The sequence below is a fragment of the Ornithorhynchus anatinus genome, chromosome X1, assembly GCF_004115215.2.
Source record: "Ornithorhynchus anatinus isolate Pmale09 chromosome X1, mOrnAna1.pri.v4, whole genome shotgun sequence".
NCBI classification, from domain to species: domain Eukaryota; kingdom Metazoa; phylum Chordata; class Mammalia; order Monotremata; family Ornithorhynchidae; genus Ornithorhynchus; species Ornithorhynchus anatinus.
In genome coordinates, this window is record NC_041749.1 from 120,652,008 (window position 1) to 120,674,025 (window position 22,018).

General features: G+C 42.9%; 1 protein-coding gene and 1 non-coding gene across 3 annotated transcripts in view; one reads left to right on the plus strand and one right to left on the minus strand.

The window, feature by feature from the left end:
* Positions 1 to 22,018, minus strand: part of CDH8 (cadherin 8) — a 368,100-nt gene that overhangs the window by 233,623 nt on the left and 112,459 nt on the right. The gene's annotated exons all lie outside the window — the stretch shown is intronic.
* LOC114806678 lies at positions 17,400 to 17,537 on the plus strand. The gene has a single exon (XR_003754740.1). It is a non-coding gene; the product is annotated as a small nucleolar RNA SNORA7 (small nucleolar RNA).

Sequence of the window (22,018 nt, forward strand, 5' to 3'; positions counted from 1 at the left end):
ATGAGGTAATGAGGCACAGAGAACTTAAGTGACTTGCCCAAGATCACGTAGCAGTCAAGTGGCTGAGCTGAAATTAGAACTCAGGTCTCCTGACCTACAGTCCCGTGCACTTTCTAGGTCCCCTTCTATTCTCCATCTACACCCACTCCCTTGGGGAACTCATTCACTCCCATGGTTGCATCTACCACCTTCATGCGGATGTTCTTTCCTTCTACACAGTCTAGCATTCCCTCCTGCCTTCAGGACATCTCTACCTGGATGTCCCACTGAAACCTCAAAATTAACATGTCCAAAACAGAACTCCTCTTCTTCTTACCCAAACCCTGTCCTCCCCCTTTCTTTCCTATCACTGTAGACAATACTGCTAACCATCTTATCTCACAAGCCCATAAACTTGCCATTATCCTCAACTCATCTCTCTCATTCAACCTACATATTGAAACTTTCACCAAAATCCTGCCAATTTTACTTTCACAACATCACTAAAATCTATTATTTCTTCTTCATCCAAACTGCTACTACTCTGATTCAGGCACTTATCCTAGCCCACCTTGACTGATGTATCAGCCTCCTTGCTGACCTCCCTGCCTCCTGTCTCTCAACCTCAGTCTATACTTCACTCTGCTGCTCGGGTCATTTTTCAAAAAAAACAAACCCATTCAGTCCACATCTCCCCACTCCTCAAGAACCTCCAGTGGTTACCCATCCCTAGACTGTTAGGTAGTTGTGGGAATGCATCTGGTTATTGTTATATTATCCTCTCTCAAACACTTACTACAGTGCTCTGCACACAGTAAACAATAAATATGATTGGCTGACTGACATCAGACAGAATCTCCTTACCATTGATTTGAAAGCCCCCAAACAGCTCAGTCCCTCTGACCTAACCTCTTTGATTTCCTACTACAGCTCAGCCCACACACTTTATTCCTCTTGCACCAGTTTGCTCACTATGCCCTGATCTTGTCTATCTCACCACTGACCCCTTTCCCACAACCTTCATCTGATGTAGAACTCCCTCCCCCTCCATATATACCAGACTACCATTCTCCCCACTCTCAAAGTCTTATCAAGATCAGATCTCCTCCAAGAAGTTGTCCCCATTTAAGCTCTCTTCTCCAGACTCCCTCTTCCTTCTGCATTGTATAAGCATTTGGATCTGTACCCTTCGAGTACTTGATATTCATCCCACCCTCATCCCTATGGCACCTATGTACATATCTGTATTTTATTTTAATGTCTGTCTCTCCCTTTAGACTGGGAGCTCCTTGTGGACAGGGAACATGTCTACCAACTCTGTTGAACTGTATTCTCCCAAGCACTTAATTCAGTGCTCTGCAAACAGTAAGTGCTCAAAAAGTACCACTGATTGAGTGACTCATTTTCATCAGGCCACAGTGCTATTCAGTATATATATATATATTCAATTTTTTATGCAACTATTTCATGTTGATGTCATCACCCCACTACCTTGTTCTTCCTCCCTGTTCCACTATTTGTAAATTATTTATGTCTATCTCCCTCACCATTAGAAGGTAAGCTCCTTGAGGTCCAAGGTTTAAAATATAACAGAGAGGCAGACATAATGTTTAATCTATAATGTGCTCTGCCAAGCTCTTAGCAAACCGCTGGACATACAGTACATGCTCAATAAATACAATCAATTGATGGATTGACTAGTCCTGAAAACCAGGAGTTCAGGCCATCATCCATTTGCTGAGAGAGCCCAATTCTAGCTGCTTCAGGTCCCTGGCCCTGTCCCAGTCAGCGGAGACCAAGGAAGAAGGCTGATCGTGGGGTGAAGAGATTAGGCTTGGCTAATTTTCTGCCAGATGAGACAAGCTCTCTGATCCAGAAATCTATTGAGTAGCAGTTGAGAAAATAACTGTCCTTTTTTTTCTGAGAAAACCATCTCTGGGTGCAGCTCAGAGCTCCGTCTCCTCCTGATAGGGTTGTGATTCAGACCCACTAATGGGTTGACCAGGTCACAGCGGGAGGATGCCAAAACACCCTGTCTGCCCCAACTCCCACAAAAGGCTCCTAATTAGACTGAATAAATTACACTCAAAACTATGAGTTGCAAATCTCCCCTCATGCTACAGAGGGGCTAGCTTTGGCAATAAGGTAAAACAGGCATATTTGGGATGTGTTTGTTCAAAAGAGTATTGGGTTTTTTCTCATCTTTTGTCACTGGCCAATCACTAGACTGTGCTGCCATTGCCGCTGAAGGCTCTATTGCCTTAGGAAATCTCTTGAAACAACCTAAGCAGGGGAAGGAGGATTATTACAAGAAATCCATTAAAGTACAAACTCCAAATGCCAAAACCTATCTTAGAAACTATGAGCAAAACTTCCACTGACTCAATTGGAAAGAGTCACTGGAACATCTTTCTGGAACTGGGGCTACTAAAAGAAGGCAAGGAAAAGGCCCCTGACCCTTATTCACTGATCATTTTTTGTCTGTCTCCTCCCATTAGATGGGAAGCTCCTTGTGGGCAGGGACCCTGTCTCCTGCATCTGTTGTACTTTCCCAAGTACTTAGCACAGTGATCGCACCCAGCAAGCACTCAATCTATACCAATGTTGTTGCTGCTACTACTGTTACTACTAGACTTGCTAGAAATGTGCTGGTGGACCCAAATTAATTCCAAAATCCACACCTTCTTCTCCAATTATGAGTCATAGCATCGGCTCAAAGCCAGGGCACTCCTCTGGAGTACCTGGCATCCACCAATTACTCCAGACCCAATGTGTTCAACCTCCAGGATCCATGGCAACACAGGCACCTCCTCTGAGCCCTGTCATATGGTGGCTGGATCTGCAGCAGAGGGAGGTTCATTCATTTATTCAGTTGTACTTATTGAGCACTTACTGTGTGCAAAGCACTGTAGTAAGGGCTTGGGAGAGAAAAATATATCAATAAGCAGACACATTCCCTGTCTACAACAAGCTAGTGTGCTGATAATAATTATTATAATAATCATAATAATAATAATTGTGGAATTGGTTAAGTGCTTACAATGTGTCAGGCATTGTACCAAGCGTTGGGGTAGATACAAGAAAATCAGGTTAGCCACAGTCCCTGGTATCCATGGGGCTCACAGTCTTACTCCCCATTTTTGAGATGAGGTAACTGAGGCACAGAAAAGCAAAGTGACTTGTCCCAGGTCACACAGCAGACAAGTGGTGGAACTGGCATTAAAACCCAGGTCTTTTAGACCCCCAGGCCCATGCTCTAATATAAAAGCTGTGGGCATTATCATTTTTTATGGTACTTGCTAAGTGCTTACTATGTGCCAAGCAGTGTTCTAAACGCTGGGGTAGATAGAAGTTAATCAGGTTGGACACAGTCCCTGTACCTCAGTGGTATTTATTGAGCATTTGCTGTATGCCGATCACTCAACTAAGAGTTTAGGAGAGAGCAGAGTTAATAGACATGATCCCTGCCCTCAAAAAGAGCATAGTCTACTGTGTTTCAGAGCACAGTACTAAGCACTTGGAAGAAGACAGTAGAGTTAGTAGAGTTAGTTACTGGATGAATAATAGTAATATTAATAATAATAATAATAACAATAGTATTTGTTAAGCACTTACTATGTTCCGAGCACTGTTCTACGTGTTGGGGGAGATACAAGGTAATCGGGTTGTCCCACATGGGACTCACAGTCTTAATCCCCATTTTACAGATGAGGTAACTGAGGCACAGATAAGTTAAGTGAATTGTCCAAAGTCACGTAGCTGATAAGTGGAGGAGCTGGGATTAGAACCCACAACCTCACCTCTGACTCCCAAGCCCGGGCTCTTGACACTAAGTCACGCTGCTTTTCATACGACCAGCGGGTTCTGATCATGAGGCTAATTTCTTGTTTGGAAAGAATTATCATTGCCAAGTGTTAGGCTACCAAAATTGTGTTTACAATGGAAATCTAGGCAAATCCTGCCTAGCTCCTACTCCCGTCAGTCCTCCCAATGCTTATTTCCTCTGAAATGTTCAGTTGCCAAGCTTGATACCTACTGGTAAATAGGAACGCTGCTTCCTTTGCCCACAGAGTTTATTTTAGTACATTTAAACAAATAAACCGTTTTGTAAGTTAATGGAACATTTGAGAACATTCAAAATAATGGTTAGAAACATGAATCACAAACTTTTTGGGACAATTAAAAGCTAAAGCTTACATGGGAACAAGATACTTAGAGTATGTCTGTGTCTCCTTTTAATAACTATAATGCATATCAGATGAAAAAAAGGTATTGTATGAAAATGGCAAAATGGAGATGTTTACTATGCATGGGAGAAAACTACCTTCTACATAGAACACAGACAAAAGAGAGGCAGGCAGGCAGCCTAAAGCATTTTACAACCATATAATGAGGAGGATTGGAGGGATGGTTGTGAAAACTATTAAGCTGCATATTTTACAGTTTTATGTGCATAAACAAACTGTTTGCAAATCGGGACTCTCCTTTTCTGCTGTAGCAGAATGAAAGTAAATTTCCCTTTCAGAGTCTGAATATACTCAACAATTAAACTTGTCTTAATCTGTTACCTATGGATTACATTCCTGTGAAAGTGTTAGAAAAGGGACTCTGTTGCTTTGCTTCTCAGACTGGCAGGTTTTTTTGTTGTTGTTGTTGTTGTTTTTCCAACGACAACATATAAAATGGGGCGATTAGTGTGCCTGCAGGTGCTGCCTTATAAATTCCCTAGGGCAGCTGTTTATCAGGATTAGAATATCTTGCGCCATCATTTGCTACAGAATTGAGTCTGGCAATGGGATTTGGCCCTCTGTCACTCTGTGGCTGTCTTGCAAGAATTCTGGGAGGCTTCTCTTTTTGGCCTCCCGAAGAAACCACCTTCTGTCAGAGGCTGCCTCTTTAACCTCTAGTCCTATCTCGAACTGGTAGCCCCATACCTTTTCAGAAAGCTGCGAGGACTTTGTGAACAGTAGTGTCATCAATATTCATACACGGCAAAGTGAATTGCCTCATTTATACCGAACTATTAAGTTATTGAAAATTTAAGGTCCCCAGGCTAAAGAAGGAAAATTGGACAATCACTATGCAGTTATATTTCCAAAAGAATGAAAAATTACTTCATTGTGTTTTACTTAATGTGGTACACTTTATACCCCACCCATATACAATGTAGTAGTAGTGATGTTGATGATAATAATAGTAATAATAATAATAATAGTAACAGTACTTTTTAAGCATTTACCATGAGAGAAGCACTGTGCTAAACACTGGGATAGATACAAGATGTACTTTCCAAGCATTTAGTACAGTGCTCTGCACACAGTAAGCGCTCAATAAATACGATTGAATGAATGAATGAAGGAATGATCAGATCCAACACAGTCCCTGTCCCACATGGGGCTCACAGTTAAATTAGGAAAGAGAAGAGGCATTTTATCCCTATTTTATAAATGACGAAACTGAGGCACAAGGAAATAAGGTGACTTTCCCAAAGTCACACAATGGGTAAGTGAAGTAGCTGGGATTAGAGCTCTCAGTCCTGGGCTCCCTCCACTAGTTGGGGAAGGTTTGGTGGAGGAGCTGGGGTTTCAAGAGGGCTCTGAAGGTGGGGAAGGCTGATGCCTAGTGGATGTGGGAGGGAAAGGGAATCCAGGCCCCTGGACAATGAAACTAAGAAGTTGGGTAGATCAGCAAGATAAGAATGTAAGCTCCTTTCAGGCAGGAGTCATGTCAACCAACTCTAGTGTACAGTACTTTCCAAAGCATGGTATAGTGCTCTGCATACAGTAAGTGCTCAATAAATATCAATTAGTGGAATCTATGGAGTACTTACTGTATGCAGAGCACGGTTATAAGTGCTTGGGAAATACAAGACATGAACTTGGAAAACACAAACCCTGCCCTCAAGGAGATTACAGTCTACAGAGGGAGACAGACATTAAAATAGATCTGGGACAGAGGAAATGGAAGAATATAAAAATATTTACACAAGTACTGTGGGGCTGGGGTGAGTACCCAAGTGCTTGAGAGGTACATAGCCAAATGCAGAGTCAATGCAGCAAGGAGGACTGATAGGGGAAAAGAAGGCTTAATCTGGGAAGGCATCTTGGAGGAAACATAATTTTAGAAGGGTTTTAAAAGTAGGGAGAATGGTGGACTGTCGGATATGAAAGGCGAGGGAGTTCCAGGCCTAAGAGAGAACGTGGATGAAGGGTCAGTGCCAGGATAGATGAAATGGATATAGAGAGTGGGATGATGTTAAGAGGAGAGGAGTGTGTGGGTTGGACTGTAGTAGATCAGTGAGGTTAGGTAAGAGGGAGAGAACTGATTGAATGCCTTAAAGACAACGGTAAGGAGTTTCTGTTTGATGCAAAAGTGGCTGGAAAACCACTAGAGGCTTTTGAGAAGCGGGGAAACACAGACTGAACTTTTTTTAGAAAAATGATCTGTGCAGCAGAGTGAAGTATGGACTGGAGTGGGGAGAGACAGGGGGCAGGGAGGTCAGCAAGGAGGCTGATGCAGTAGTCAAGGGTGGGATAGGATAAGTCCTTGGTTAGGGCTGTAGCAGTTTGGATGGAGAGGAAATGGTGGATTCTGGAGATGTTGTGACTGATTGAAAAAGTGAGTGGGGTACAGCCAATAGGTGGGCTTGGGAAGAGCACATTGTGAAAGTGGAGGAGTAAGGGAAGATCAACCAATCGATCAATTAACCAATGTATTGAGCACTTACTGTGTGCAGGGCATTGTATTAAGTGTTTGGGAGAGTAGGACATAACATCATAACAGGAACCTTCCCTGTCCACAACGAGCTTACAGTGTAGAGCGGAAGACAGACAATACAAATTTAAAAAAATACAGTTACGGGCATAAAGATTGTGGGGCTGGGGGAGGAGTAAGGAGGAGAGAACTGGTGAAATTTTTAAAGCCAGTGGTAAGTAATCTTTGTTGGCCATTCCAGGATTTCAGTGTTTCGGGCACTGTCTTGCATCTTTAATGAATTAATGTTGGTATTTGTTAAGCACTTACTATGTGCACAGCACTGTTCTAAGCACTGGGGTAGATACAGGGTCATCAGGTTGTCCCATGTGAGGCTCACAGTTAATCCCTGTTTTACAGATGAGGTAACTGAGGCACAGAGAAATGAAGTGACTTGCCCACAGTCACACAGCTGACAAGTGGCAGAGCTGGGATTCGAACCCATGACCTCTGACTCCCAAGCCCGGGCTCTTTCCACTGAGCCACACTGCTTCTTTGTTGATTAGGGAACAGAGATGACATGCACATAACTACTTAAGGAGCAGGAAGTGGCATCTTTAACATGTCATAGTCTCACAACCACTCGGAAGACTGAACAGTACTACTCCTCTATTGACCAGTTGATGTGAAGCTTGGCTTTGGCCCCTTGCCTGCTATGTGATTTTGGACAAGTCACTTCAGCTCTCTGGGCCTCAGTTTCCTTATTGGTGAAATGGGGATAAAGCACCTGTTCTCCTCCTTAGATTGTGAACTCCACGTGGAACATGGACTGATTAGCTTATATCTACCCCAGGACTTGGTGCAGTGCTTGGTAATAATAATTATTATGGTATTTGTCAAGTGACTGCCTATCAACCTCCATATCAAGCAAAAACACCTCACTATTGACTTCAAAGCAGTCCATCACCTTGCCCCCTCCTACTTCACCTCCCTTCTCTCCTTCTACATCCAAACCTGCACACTCCACCCCTCTGGTGCTAACCTCCTCCCTGGGCCTAGTTCTCGCCTGTCCCGCCGTCTACCCCGGCCCACGTCCTACCTCTGGCCTGCAACGCCCTCCCTCCTCAAATCTGCCAATCACACTTCCCCCCTTCAAAGCGCTTCTGAAGGCTCACCTCCTCCAAGAGGCCTTCCCAGACTAAGCCCCCCTTTTCCTCAGCTTCCCCTCCCCTCCCCATTACCCCGACTCGCTTCCTTTGCTCTACCCCTGCTCCCCACCCCACACCTGTGTATATATGTACATATCTATAATTCTATTTATAGTAATGCCTGTTTACTTGTTTTGATGTGTATATATCTATAATTCTATTTATATTGATGCTATCGATGTCTATTTAGTTGTTTTGATGTCTGCCTCCCCTTTCTAGACTGTAAGCCCATAGTGGGCACGGATTGTCTTTCTTTATTGCTGAATTGTACTTTCCAAGTGCTTGGTACAGTGCCCTGCACATAGTAAGCACTCAATAAATATGATTGAATAAATGAATACGTGTCAAGAATTGTTCTAAGCACTAGGATGAATACAAGTTAATCAGATGGGACACAGACCCTGTCTTACATGGGACTCACAGTCTAAGTGGGAGGGAAAACTGGTATTGAATCCCCATTTTAGAGATGAGGAAACTGAGGCCCAGAGAAGTTAAGTGACTTGCCCAAGTTCACACAATGGACAAGTGGCAAAGCCAGGTTTAAAACCCAGGTCCCCTGACTCCCAAGCCTAGGCTTTCACAAGTAGGCCACTCTGCTTCCCATAGTGGGCAGGGAACATGTCTACCAACTCTTATGTTGTACTCTTCAAAGTGCTTAGAATAGCTCCCTGCACACACTAAATGTTCAGTAAATATGGTTGATTGACTGACGATTAGTACATCTTTAAATAGTGTACTGCCTGGAATTCAATTCCATGTTATCCAAAATTATCTTTGGCTGTCTGAGGATTCCCCATGCAGCCTGATATGCTACCTGTTTTCTTCAGTGTGTTTTAGTGGTTTGACTCAATAAATTGCATACCTTCTTGTATGTGCCTCTAGGCCACAATCTATAGCAACTATTGAATGACAGGACTGTTGAGAAGTAACATGGTAGAGTGGATAGAGCATGGGGCTGGGAGTTAGAAGGTCATGGGTTCTAATCCCAACTCTGCCACTTGTTTGCTGTGTTTTGGGGGGGGCAAGTCACTTCACTTCATCTGTGTCTCAGTTACCTCATCAGTAAAATGGGGATTGAGACTGTGAGCCCCACGTGGGACAGAGACTGTGTCCAACTCTATTTACTTGTATCTACCTCAGTGCTTAGTACAGCGCCTGGCACATAGTAAATGCTTAACAAATACCACAGTTATTATTATTTTGATACTTTTTGTCATCTGTTGCGTTGAAAGGGTTTCCTGGGGTTTCCTTGTTGCATTTTTTTTCCAAAGCATTTCCAAGATCCATCCCCTTCTTCTCAATCCAAATGGCCATCACCCTGGCCCAGGCACTCATCATAGCCCAGCTTGACTACTAACTGCATGAGTCTCTTCACTGGCCTCCTGGCCTCCAGTTTCTCAGCTCTCCAGTTCATACCCCACTCCAATGCCTGGATGACTTTTCCAAAACAGCGTACTGCATATGCCTCCCCACTTATTAGTCAATTTATCAATCAATGGTATTTACTGAATATTTACCATGTGCAGAACACTGTAGTAAGTGCTTGGAAGTGGACAATAGAACAGAGTTAACTGACATGTTAGCTGCCTACTTCTACAGGGCCTTCAATGGTTGCTCATTCCTTTCCACATCAGGCTACTATTTCCTCCTACCTCTGATTTATTTTAGCATCTCCCTCCTCTGCTAGACTGTAAACTCCTTAAGGGCAGGGATCTTTCATGCTTACTAATTCTATTGTACTCTCCCAAGTGTTTAGTACAAGGCTCTGCACACAGTAGATGTTTGATCAATACTACTGATTCGTTGATTCTCCAGAGTGTCTTAGTAGTCTACATGACACAGACCTAAACCTTCTCCACACCACTATTTCACTGCATTTTGGAATGTAGAAAAAGACCAGATGGAGCGACTCAGCTCTAATGCGACTCACTCTACCAACATTGAGCAACCTCAGTAATGGTATTTATTAAGTGCTTACTATGTGCCAGGAACTGTAATAAATGCTGGAGTAGATACAAGCTAATTGGGTTGGACATAGTCCATGTCCCATGTGGGGCTCACAGCCTTAATCCCCATTTTACAGATGAGGTAACAGAGGCACCAAGAAGTGAAGTGACATGACCAGGCTTACACAGCAGGCAAGTGTACAGTGCTCTGCACACAGTAAGCGCTCAGTAAATACGATTGAATGAATGATGGAGCAGTATTAGAACCCAGGTCCTCTGGCTTCCAGCCCTGTGCTCTATCCACTAAGTCACAGTGAAGATCTTGATGAACTTCTCAAAATAGCCACATTGACTTAGTAGCTGCCAGAGCCCAGGCCTGTTGATGGTGTCAAATGTTTTTACACGGTCTATGAACACAATTTAGATGTTGTGGTGTGACAGAAAGCACCTGGTCTCTAGATGTAAGGGCATTGTCAAACGGCTTCTCTGGGGTGCTTCCGAGGAGGCAGATTTGATGTCAGTTTGAGTGTGTTACTGAATAAGCCCTAAGGAATGGCTAGTGTACTCAAAAGATGTGTCCTACTTAAAGATGGATTTATCCCATGGGACTGTTGTCTACACAATAATACATTTTCTTATCAAACCCACAATACCTCGCAAAAACCCTGAAAACGATGTCTTACTTTTAACAGGCATAGAGAAAAGAACTTGCTTGTAGATCCCCTACATATCTGAATATACTCATTCAATTGGAAGAGGAAGCATCTGGTGGAAAATAAAGACCCTTGACACATTTTGAGAATCAGATTCAGGCAGAGTTCACACTAGCAAATTCTCTGGATATTTAAGCCCACCCAGACTTTCTGGGGAGATTAACTCTATATCGTATATTCAGAGCAGATCAGGGCAATAGAATCTGTCCACCAAACAGGTCCCTTGGCCAATCACAATTTCTGCTCCAGGGCACATATTGAGAGCAGAAAATCCTATGGGGAACTTCACCTATGGTTCCCAGCTTTCCCCAGCTGCTTGACAAGAAGGGAAAATGTGTTATCATCACACTCTTTTCATTAGGATGGAAACAAAGCTGTTGGCGTGATTCATTAAGAAATGTGGATTTTTGTCAGACGTCAATTTTGCCCTGTGCAGTCTCAGCCATTATTAGGGTCAGATCATATACAAAAGTACATTTCCATAGTCTACAACCGGTCATTTCATATCCAAGTTTTCGCAGTATTGGGCAACGCATTCAAGAAGCACAACTTGGATAAGTTACAAATCAGGAGGAAAAGATGGTATCCGCTTGACAACAGCTGTTACTTTGCAAACATATTTTACAACATCTGCTATTTTTTTTTTCTGAGCATTTGTACTACCTTTGTGTTTATCCTTTGGGCTAATTTGTAGTTTGACCCTGGTAATAGAGCCCGTTTAGGCAACATTTTTGTGACAGTCTCTCATTGATTTCACAGTCATGTAGAGTGCCATAAAAATCAATGCATACACAGAAAGGAACTGTGGTGGGACTTCCTAATATCACATCTTGTTTTTATCACAACTTTCCAATTTACCAAGTTACTGTCTATTATTCATACAAGGCATGGTGCACTGATGACATACAAAATAAATTTTGTCCCTTTTGGCAAACCATTTGTAACTGGAGTAGAATTAATATCTTTACAACTGTACTTGAGGCAGAGAGAAAAATGTGGCACCAAGTATTTGGGGCATGTTTGGGTGTAGATGAGTGAAATAAGAAAACCATCAGTTGATTTTTCAGGAATGCATTAGAACCTTGATTTTGTTTTTACTCCCCAAAAAATATTTTAGGAAGGGTGGTCAGCAGGAGAATTCTTTCAAAAACTGCATCTGATGACCTATTTTTCCTCCTTTTCCTTTCCTTGGATATCCTTGTAATTTTCCTTTCCTGGGGAAAAGTGGACCTTATCAAATGTATTTTAAATATCAATTTACATAAATAATTATTTAAGCACTTATTTATTCTTTTATCCATCTTTCTAATCTCCCTTTCCTCCTACCTTTAAACAATTTGGAGTCTGTCTCCTCCTTATATTGTAAGCTAGATTGCAACTCGATTTTCTTCTCCAAGTGCTTAGTTTGGTATCCTGCACACAGAGGTAGCCCTTTGAGAGCAGGGATCATTGTACTGTTCCAAGTCATTAGTACAGGGTTCTGCACATAGTAGACTGTGAATTCCTTGAGGGAGGAATCATGTCTACTAACTCAATTGTCCTCTCCCTTGTGCATAGTAAAGTGATCAGCATATAGAACATGCTCACTTGACTTGTAGACCCCTTAAGACTTGATCTCTTGGGTTTGTTATCCCAGCCCCAACCAGCTACCTCAGCAGGACCCCATGGAGAAGGGAAACTTTACCTCCGCTACCTATTGAGAAGCAGCATGGCTTAGTGGGGAGAGCCGGAGCTTGGGATTCAGAGGTCGTGGGTTCTAATCCCTGCTCTGCCACTCGTCAGCTGTGTGACTTTGGGCAAGTGACTTCACTTCTCTGTGCCTCAGTTATCTCATCTGGAAAATGGGGATTAAGACTGTGAGCCCCAAGTGGGACAACCTGATAACCTTGTGCCTACCCCCGCGCTTAGAACAGTGCTTGAAGCCCATCGATGGGCAGGGATTGTCTCTATCTGTTGCCAAATTGTACATTCCAAGCACTTAGTACAGTGCTCTGCACATAGTAATAGTAATAGCTCAATAAATACTATTGGATGAATGAATGCTTGGCACATAGTAAGCACTTAACAAATACCATCATTATCATCATTATTATTCTTTTACTTTTCTTGGCACTGTCTTCTTGGCTTGTTGATTCCGTTATTTGCTGTTGATTGGAATCCAGTGCTACTGTTGTCTTTATCTGTCTATGCTCACCTAGATGATGAGTGCTATGTCGATGCAGTTTGGATCTGTACCTTTTGAGCATTTGGTATTCCCCCCAATCTCAGCCCTCAAGGACTTTTTTATTTATATTAATGTCTGTCTCCCCCTTTAGACTGTAAGCTCATTTTGGGCAGGGAACATGTCTACCAACTCAGTTGTATTGTATTTTCCCAAGTGCTACTTAGTACAGTGCTCTGCACAAAGTAAGTGCTCAATAAATAGTTGATTGATTGACACATACTGTCAATATGTTACATCTGTATCTTTCTCAGCACTTAGTAGAGTACTTAGAATATAGAAAGTGCTTAATAAAAACCTGAACTAACCCAATAAATACTAATGACTTATTTTTCAAAATGGTTGTAGTAGTAGTAGTACTGTACATACTTATAATTCTATTTATTTTATTAATGATGTGCATATATCTATAATTCTATTTATTTAAATCGATGCCTATTTACTTGTTTTGATGTCTGTCTCCCCTCTTCTAGATTATGAGCCCATTATGGTCAGGGATTGTCTCTATTTGTTGCTGAATTATACTTTTCAAGCGCTTAGGACAGTGCTCTGCACACAGTAAGCACTCAATAAATATGACTGAATGAATGAATAGTACTGTCTCCCATTCTAGACTGTAAGCTCCTTGTGGGCAGGGAAAGTGGCTATCCACTCTTCTGTATTATTCTCTTCCAAGCACCTAAATACAGTGCTCAGCACACAAGTGCTCAATAAAACCACTGATTGATTGATTGATTGATTGATAAGTAGTATTTAATGAACACCCTCTTGATGCAGTACATTATACTGGGTACTTGGGAATACAGAATACAGAATAAAAAGAAGGGATACTTTCCATGTCCACAAGGAGCTTCCAGTCTAAAAGGGAAGACAAACATAAAATTACAACTCGAGTGGCCAAAAATCAATACACTGTGTGGAGAGAGTATAGAGATGTCAGCATCTCCCATTAAGCAATCAATGGTATTTATTCAGTGCTTACTGTGTGCAGAGCACTTCAGGCTTGAAGAAGACCAATAAGATAATGCCAATAAGGAAGAGAGTTGGTGAATGTTTGAATCTATTTAGAGTTTTTCAGACATCCCCCCAACTCTGTTTTTAAGTAACTTAAATTATCCTATACTCCAACTCTATCATTCTATTGTCCTCTCCCAAGAGCTTAGTACAGTGCTCTGCACACAGTAGGCTGCAAGCCCCTTGAGGGCAGGGATCATATCCACTAACTCTATTGTACTTTCCCAAGTGGTCAGCACAGTATTCTGCACACAGTAGACCTGAAACTCCTTAAAGTCAAGGATCACATCTACCAACTCAATTGTACTTTCCCAAACACATAGCACAGTGCACTCCACCTAATGAGAGCTCAATAAAGAATGCTAACTGACTGATACAATCCTTTAGGAAAAGGATTTCTCATTCTTTCATAATATAAAATAAGAAAAGACTTATTCTAGAGAATGAGATAAAATAGATGACTTAATGTGGACCTATGATTATTTCTCTCTAACCACATATGTCTATAGGTTCACATGTATGCAGTGAAGGTGACTGAAAAGGGAAGAGAATTCCCTCAGGACAAAATATAGATCAACAGAGATTGCAGTGATTCAGCTCAAGGTTTGCAGAATCTACATATGATTTCTGGAGGAAAAGAAAATTTGCCATCTAACCTAGACAGTATTTATGTGGTGTGATCATCTCCAGCTCACACAGGGAAAAATGGAACATATATACAAATGTGTATATGTGAATGTATGCATACATACACATATACACATGTATATGCATATATACACACACACACACATATATATCACAGTGTGTGTGTATGTTTCAGTTAGGTGTAAAATCATGTTTCCCTCTAGGAATTGAAAAAAAATTCTCAGATTCAAAGAAATCATTGCCAAATCATGAAAATCTTTGTCAATATCTAAAAGTGGCGATGGGCGAAATACTGAAATGGATAATCTGAGTGATTCCATCTGATTGATGCTAAAATGCAATCTGGGCTTGCTCATATAAATACATGTATCCCATTTAATGTATGTATATATGTAAGTATACACATGACATATACATACATTATTTAGGATACATGTATATTTGTACATGTGTATAACAGCATGTTGAAATATCAGCCACATATATATTGAATCAAGGTTTTCGCCACTGCATACCAAATGCTGAATGATTTTTGACAAAAGCCATTTCCCAGAGAGCGTGGAAGTTGGCCCTTTTCCACTGGGAGGAGATGAATAGAGTCATCCCACTCTCACGCATTACTCCTCATACAGAGCATCTCACACTTCGCTGCTTAAATCCCCCGCAAATGAGTCTCTCTGCCAGACCTGGAGACTTTTGAATTGTTCCGGTTGTGTAAAGAAAGACCGATTTCAACAGGGCCCTGACCTCTCCTGAGCAAAAATCAAAAAATCAAGAAGGAGAAGTCAGCTTTATTCAGAAGGGTGTCAGGGTGGGAATGAAAAACACTAGAGGGTGGAGTTGCCTTAAATAGGAGTGAGAGAAGTGGAGATCGGAAATCAAAAACTGACAGCAAAACCGAGAGGTCTTTCAAAGAGATTGTAACACTGCCAATGAATGAAACTGATTTAGACACAAGCACAATAGCACGAAAAAGCAAAGAATGTCTTTTTACAGTGGCTTGTGGGTTGCCTTTAAGTCGGTTAAAAAGGCGAAATGCAGACAAATTGGTAAAACGGTGATAGTCTCCCCTTCCAGCTGTCAGTTCTGGATTGCAGTCCCATCAAAGGTTAAGAGGCAGAATTTATTCATGACCTGATGGGACAGTGTTTAGAATGATGGCCTGATTCCAAGAACGGGGAGATAGTTGGGGCCATGTTCAACTTTTCCTCCGTTTAGATGAAAGGGGAAGGGGGAATCAGCCATTCAGTGGGAAAGGGTTGAAAGAAAAAGAGAGAAGAGCAGCCTGTGCAATGTTAGCTATAGCTGGCCTTCCCTTGAGAAGATGACAGGATGGATCAGTAGTATTTATGGAACGCCTGTGTGCAGAACACTGTACTAAATGTTTAGGAGGGCAAACCCGAAGCAGAAGAGCCTCCCTGCTCTCAACAGACTTACAGTCTAAAGGGGGAGACAGAACCACAACTGTTTACAGATAGGAGCAAAGAAAATGGAATGATGGATAGGTGACTAAAAATTGTAGAGTACATAAATAGGAGAGTACATAAATTGACATCTGCAAATGTGCTCTGGGTAGCTATGAGTGCAAAAGTGTTGAGGTGATAGTTGAGGGAACATGACTGGGGAAGAAGAAAATGAATCAGGTATAGGGTCCTGGAACTCTGGGATCTAGAAGATTTTGCCTGACCCTCAAGGAATTCAGTCTTAATCCCCATTTTGCAGTTGAGGGAATTGAAGCACAGAGAGGTTAAGTAATAATGATAATAATAACTGTGGTATTTGTTAGGCACTATACTAAGCACTGGGGTGGATACAAGCAAATCAGGTTGTGAGCCCACTTGGGGCTCACAGTATTAAGTCCCCAGTTGACAGATAAGGTAACTGAGGCACAGAGAAGTGAAGTGACATGCCCAAGGTCACAAAGCAGACAAGTGGCAGAGCTGGGATTAGAACTCAGGTCCTCTGACTCCCAAGCCTGTGCTTTTTTCACTAGGCCACACTTCTCACACTTCTCATATCCTGCCAAGATGGCTACATTAGCCTCCTTGCTGACCTCCCTAACGTTTGTCTCTTCCCTCTTCACTCAGCTGCCTGGATCATTTTTCTAAAGAATCATTCTGTGCACATCTCTACACTCCTCAAAACCTCTAATGGTTGCCCATCCTTCTCCACATCCAACAGAAACTCCTCACAGTCAGATTTAAGGCACTCAGTCAGCAGCCTCCCTCCTAACTAACTTCACTCCTCTCCCATTACAACCCAGCCCGCATACTTCATTCCTCTAAATCCAACCTACTCACTGTGCCTCGATTTTATCTATCTTGCCAGCAACCACATGCCTGCATCCTCCCCCGGCCTTGAACCCCCTCCCCTTCGTATCCAACAGCCCATCACTCCCTCTCCATCTCCAAAGTCCCACTAGAGTGTAAGATTCTAGTGGACAGGTAACAGGGCCCTTCTTTGTTTTGGACTTCCCACATATGTAATACAACTGGACATTCAGTGCTTACTACTACTACTAGGCCATTTAGATAGTGCTATTGCAAGACTGCTATGGTTACAAACAAGCCTCCAGTCAGTCAGTCAGTCAGTCAGTTGTATTTACTGAGCACCTACTGTGCGCAGAGCACTGTACTAAGTGCTTGGGAGAGTTCAATAAAATAATAAAAGACCCATTCCCCACCCACAATGAGCTTACAGTCTAGAGGGGGAGACATATTCCCACTGAGATCACTGCACTTAAAGCAGAAATAAACACCTTCTGAAAGGCAAGTGTTGTCATAAATGGCCGACAGCAACCTCCTTCTCCGGGAAGCCTTCCCTGAAAAATTCACAGCACCCAAGTGGTTCATTCAATGATTGAACTACTTCCAAACTCGAGCACTTACATACCTATGTATGTTTTATGTGCATATTTGTCTATTCCATCATGTATTCTGTTATTTTACCCTAATACATCTGTTCTACTTTTGGTAATCCCCTCACGGGGTCACACCTGGAGAGTTTCCAGTACTCTACTAGTCTCGGCTATGGGAGGGAGCATCAAGCAAAGGCCTACCCATTCCATTCCTAGCTTGGACAGTGGCTGGTGAGTGGAAGGCAATCTGCTGCAAGTCAAAACTCACCTGTGCTGGGCAGCAGCAGCAGGGGTGAGAGTCGAAGGTGCGAGACTCAGGTTTACTGTGTGGAAGGAGGCAGTGATGAACCACTTCCGTATTTTTACTGAGAAAACTCTATGGATCCACTACCAGAACGATTGAGATGGAAAACGGGGCATACTGGGTGAAATGTGTCTGTGGTGTCGCTGTGGGTTGGAAACAACTCGGCAGCATAAGACAAGACTTTTGGAAATATCCTTGTCTTTCTTCCTGCTCCCATTATTGGAAAGTGTGCACTCTCTCTCTCTCTCTTTCCCCTCCCCACCTCCTCCAACCTCATTAGACCTCTAGAGGTCAGTGAGCGTGTGCTTGGTTTCTGGCACACTCTCCCAAATGATGAGTACAGGGCTTTATACTCAATAAATAACGATGATGATGATCATGATGATGCTCAACTGAGGACTGGGTTTGCCCTTGGTTTTAGAAGTATCTGACATAATTCTAGATTCCTCAATATCCATCTTATTCCCTGCTCTTGACTTCTATCTAATGGTAATAACTATTACCCTGAGATTGTTTGTTTTAGTTGTGTGACACTGAAACTGCACCTACAGAGATTTACACTGGCAATTCTGGTTTGATTTCACTTTGACACTATAACTTGCTCTATTCAGAAATGCATGGGAATTGTTTGATATTATTTCATTGCCAGCTAATGGCAACAGCAACCATAATTATACAGTAATGATATTGAAAAACCATCATGGGGCAATTATCATTATTCAGATGATTCTATCAAGGTGAGAAAAGAGGCGATAAAGACATGCTAAGGGCTGAATTTTGCCCTTTGACAAAGGCACATGACAAAAAGCAATAAAAACCAGGGTCTAAAGATCTCCGTCAAGATGGAGAAATATTGCAGGTTGAATTCTTATATAACTGCTGCCAAATACCAATGTTTCTCTCCTGGATTTTCTATTCCCAGTGGACAGGGAAACTGTCCCACAGAAGACTGGGAGAGGATCAGTTTCCCCAGAGGGCAAAGTTGGAAGGTGTTACTCTAGGAGAACCATAATACTTCCTCTCTTTAATAAGTAGAGAAGAGGAGGGGAAGCAAAGGAGCTGAAGGAGCTTATGAGCTCTGCTCTCCATGCTATTCCTGCCTCCTAAATTATGTAGAGGTGGTCGGAATCCCCAGAGAAATAATCAGAGACTCATTCTCCTCATATTTGGGGAGACAGGAATAGCATGGAGCTCAGAGTCCATAAGGTCCTCCTGCTCCTCTTCTCCACTTATTGCATTTAGAGAGGGTGTTTGAGGCATAAGCAAACTCCTTTGTGTTCAGATCCATTTAGCCATTTTTACCCCTCTGGGAAAGGAGAAATGAAAGAATGGATGAATAAATGAATGAATGAGCAAATATCCTAGACAAGACTTGCATATCAGTCAATCAATCATAATTGTTAAGTGCTTACTCTGTGTAGAGCACTATAATGAGAGCTTGGGAGAGTACAATATAACAGAGTTGGTAGACACATTACCTGCCCACAAAGAACTGACAGTCTGGAGCAGGGTGGGGTCTCACCATCCTCCTCTAGCATAAAAATCACATTCATGTCTGTCGCCCCTTTAGACTGTAAACTCCTTGTGGGCAGGGAACATGTCTATCACCTCTGTCCACTGGGAATAGAAAATCCAGGAGAGCAACATTGATATTTGGCAGCAGTATATACAGTTCTTAGTGCACATTCAGTACTTACCTGTTTTATTTGCTGTGATATTGGTTAAGGGTTTACTGTGTGACAGGCACTACACTAAGCACTGGAGTGGATACAAGCAAATCTGATTGGACACAGTCCCTCTCCCACATGGGGCTCTCAGTCTTAATCCCCATTTTACAGATGAGGTAACTGAGGCACAAAGAAGTGAAGAGATTTACCTATGGTCATCCAACTATCAACATGGGAGGGTAGGAGCGAGGGTGTCTACACACATGACATATGTTCTCCGTATGCAAGTCTTGTCTAGGATATTTGCTCTTTCATTCATTTATTCAGCTTTTCCTTTATTTCTACTTTCCCAGAAACTTACAAATGGCTGTATGGACTTGAACACAAAGAATTTCCCTTATGTTGCAAATGGCCTCTCTAAAGGAGGTTAAAAGGTAAAACACACAACTGGTAAGGTAATAAAGACAGAGTCCAAGGAGGTGGCAGAAGAGAGAAGAGTCTTGGGGCAAAAAAAAGAGCAAGGATCTGAATGGTAATAAGGGCAGGAAGAGAGAGCCAGGAGAGACTCTAACTGTAGAAGAGGGTTTGGAAGCCAGTTATTGTGAAGTGATTGAAAGGAGAAGATCATTTTAAGGCAGGAAGTTCAGACAGGAGGTTTTCATTGGGGAGGTGAGCGATGAGAAGAATTTGGTTAGTGGAGAAGCAGCCTGGTCTAGTGGAGAGAGCCTGGGCCTGAGAGACAGAAGGGCCTGGGTCCCAATTCCGGATCTGCTACTTGTCTGCTGTTTGACCTTGGGCAAATCATTAACTTCTCCGGGCCTCAGTTCCTTATCTTCAAAGTGGAGATTCAAGTGACTTGCCCAAGGTCACACAGCAGACAAGTGGCAGAGCCAGGATTAGACCCCACGACCTTTGACTCCCAAGCCCATGTTTTTTCCCCTAAGACATGCTGCTTCAGCATATTTACAGTTTGGATGGAGAGGAAGGGCTGGAATTTAGCAACGTTGTTAAGGTCCAACTGACAGGATTTGGTGACAGACTGAATATGTGGATTATATGAGAGAGATGAGTCTAAGACAACGCCAAGGTTACAGTCTTGTGAAATAGGGAAGATAGTGGTATTGCCTACAGTGATGGGAAAGACATGGGGAGGACAGGGTTTGGGTGAGAGGATGAGTGCGGTTTGGGACAGGTACAGTTTGAGATATCAATCCAAGTAGAGATGTCCTGAAGGCAGGAGAAAATATGAGACTGCAGAGAAGGAGAGAGATCAGGGCTGGAGATGTAGATTTGGGAATCATCCGCTCTAAGATGGAAGTGGGTATAGACAGAGAATAGAACGGGATCCAGACCTGAGCCACGAGGGACCCCCACTGTCGGAGAGTGGGAGGCAGAGGAAGAGCCTGCCAAAGGTTCTGCAAAGGAGTGGGCAGGGAGACAGGAGGAGAACCAAGAGAGGACCATGTCAGTGAAGCCGAGGTTGGATAAAGTTTCAAGGAGAAGGGGGTGGTCCCCAGCTTCAAGCCAGTTGAGATGAGTAGGAGGATTACAGTGGAGTAGAGGATGTCTGATTTAGCAAGAAGAAGGCCATTTGCGACCTTGGAGAGGGCTATTTCTGTGGAGTGAAGGGGGTGGGAACCAGATTGGAGGATATCAAGGAGAGAGTTGAAGGAGAGGAAATGGAGACAATGGGTGCAAACAACTCTCTCCTCAAGGAGTTTGGAGAGAAATGGTAGAAGAAAGATGGGCCAATAACTGGAGGGAGTCATGGGGTCAAGGGAGGGTTTTTTTTTGGGTAGGGAAGACATGAGCATGTTTGAAAGCAGTTGGGAAGAAGCCATTGGAGAGCAAACAGTTGAAGATGGCAGTCAAGGAGAAAAGAAGAGAGGGGGCAAGTGTTTTGATAAGGTGTGAAGGGATGGGGTTGGATGCGCAGGTGAAGGGAGTGGATTTTGAGAGAAGCAGGAAGTCTCCTCTTGAGATCCTGCTCGGAAGGCTGGAAGAGTTGAAGAAGGGGTGGGAGAGAGGGACTGGTAGGAGCAGGGGAGATTTGGGGAGATCACGCCTGACAGTTTCAAATTTTTCAATAAAGTAGGTTGCCAGGTCATTAGGAGCAAGATATGGGAGAGGTCAGGGGACAGGGAGTTTGAGGAGGGAGTTAAACATCTGCAACAATTGGCAAGAGCAATGGGCATGGAGGTCAATAAGGATGGGGAAATAATTTTGCTGGGTGGAAATAAAGCACACCAGGATGAACTTGAGGTAATAATGTTGGTATTTGTTAAGTGCTTACTATGTGCCGAGCACTGTTCTAAGCACTGGGGTAGACATAGGGGAATCAGGTTGTCCCACGGGAGGCTCACAGTCTTAATCCCCATTTTACAGATGAGGGAACTGAGGCACAGAGAAGTTAAGTGACTTGCCCACAGTCACACAGCCGACAAGTGGCAGAGCTGGGATTCGAACTCATGAGCCCTGACTCCAAAGCCCATGCTCTTTCCACTGAGCCACGCTGCTTCTCTGGACAAGGTGGACAAGGTAGGCCTGATATCTAGATTTCTGCCAGCAGAACCCTGCTATTCATACACAGGAGTGAAGGAAGCAGACTGTGGAAGTAATCCACGGTGGTGGGTTAGTGGTATGAGATCGACGAAAGGATAGGGGAGCAAGTGCTTTGAGTTCATTTATTCAATCGTATTCATTGAGTGCTTACTGTGTAGAGCACTGTACCAAGCACTCGGGAGAGTACAATACCACAATAAACAGAC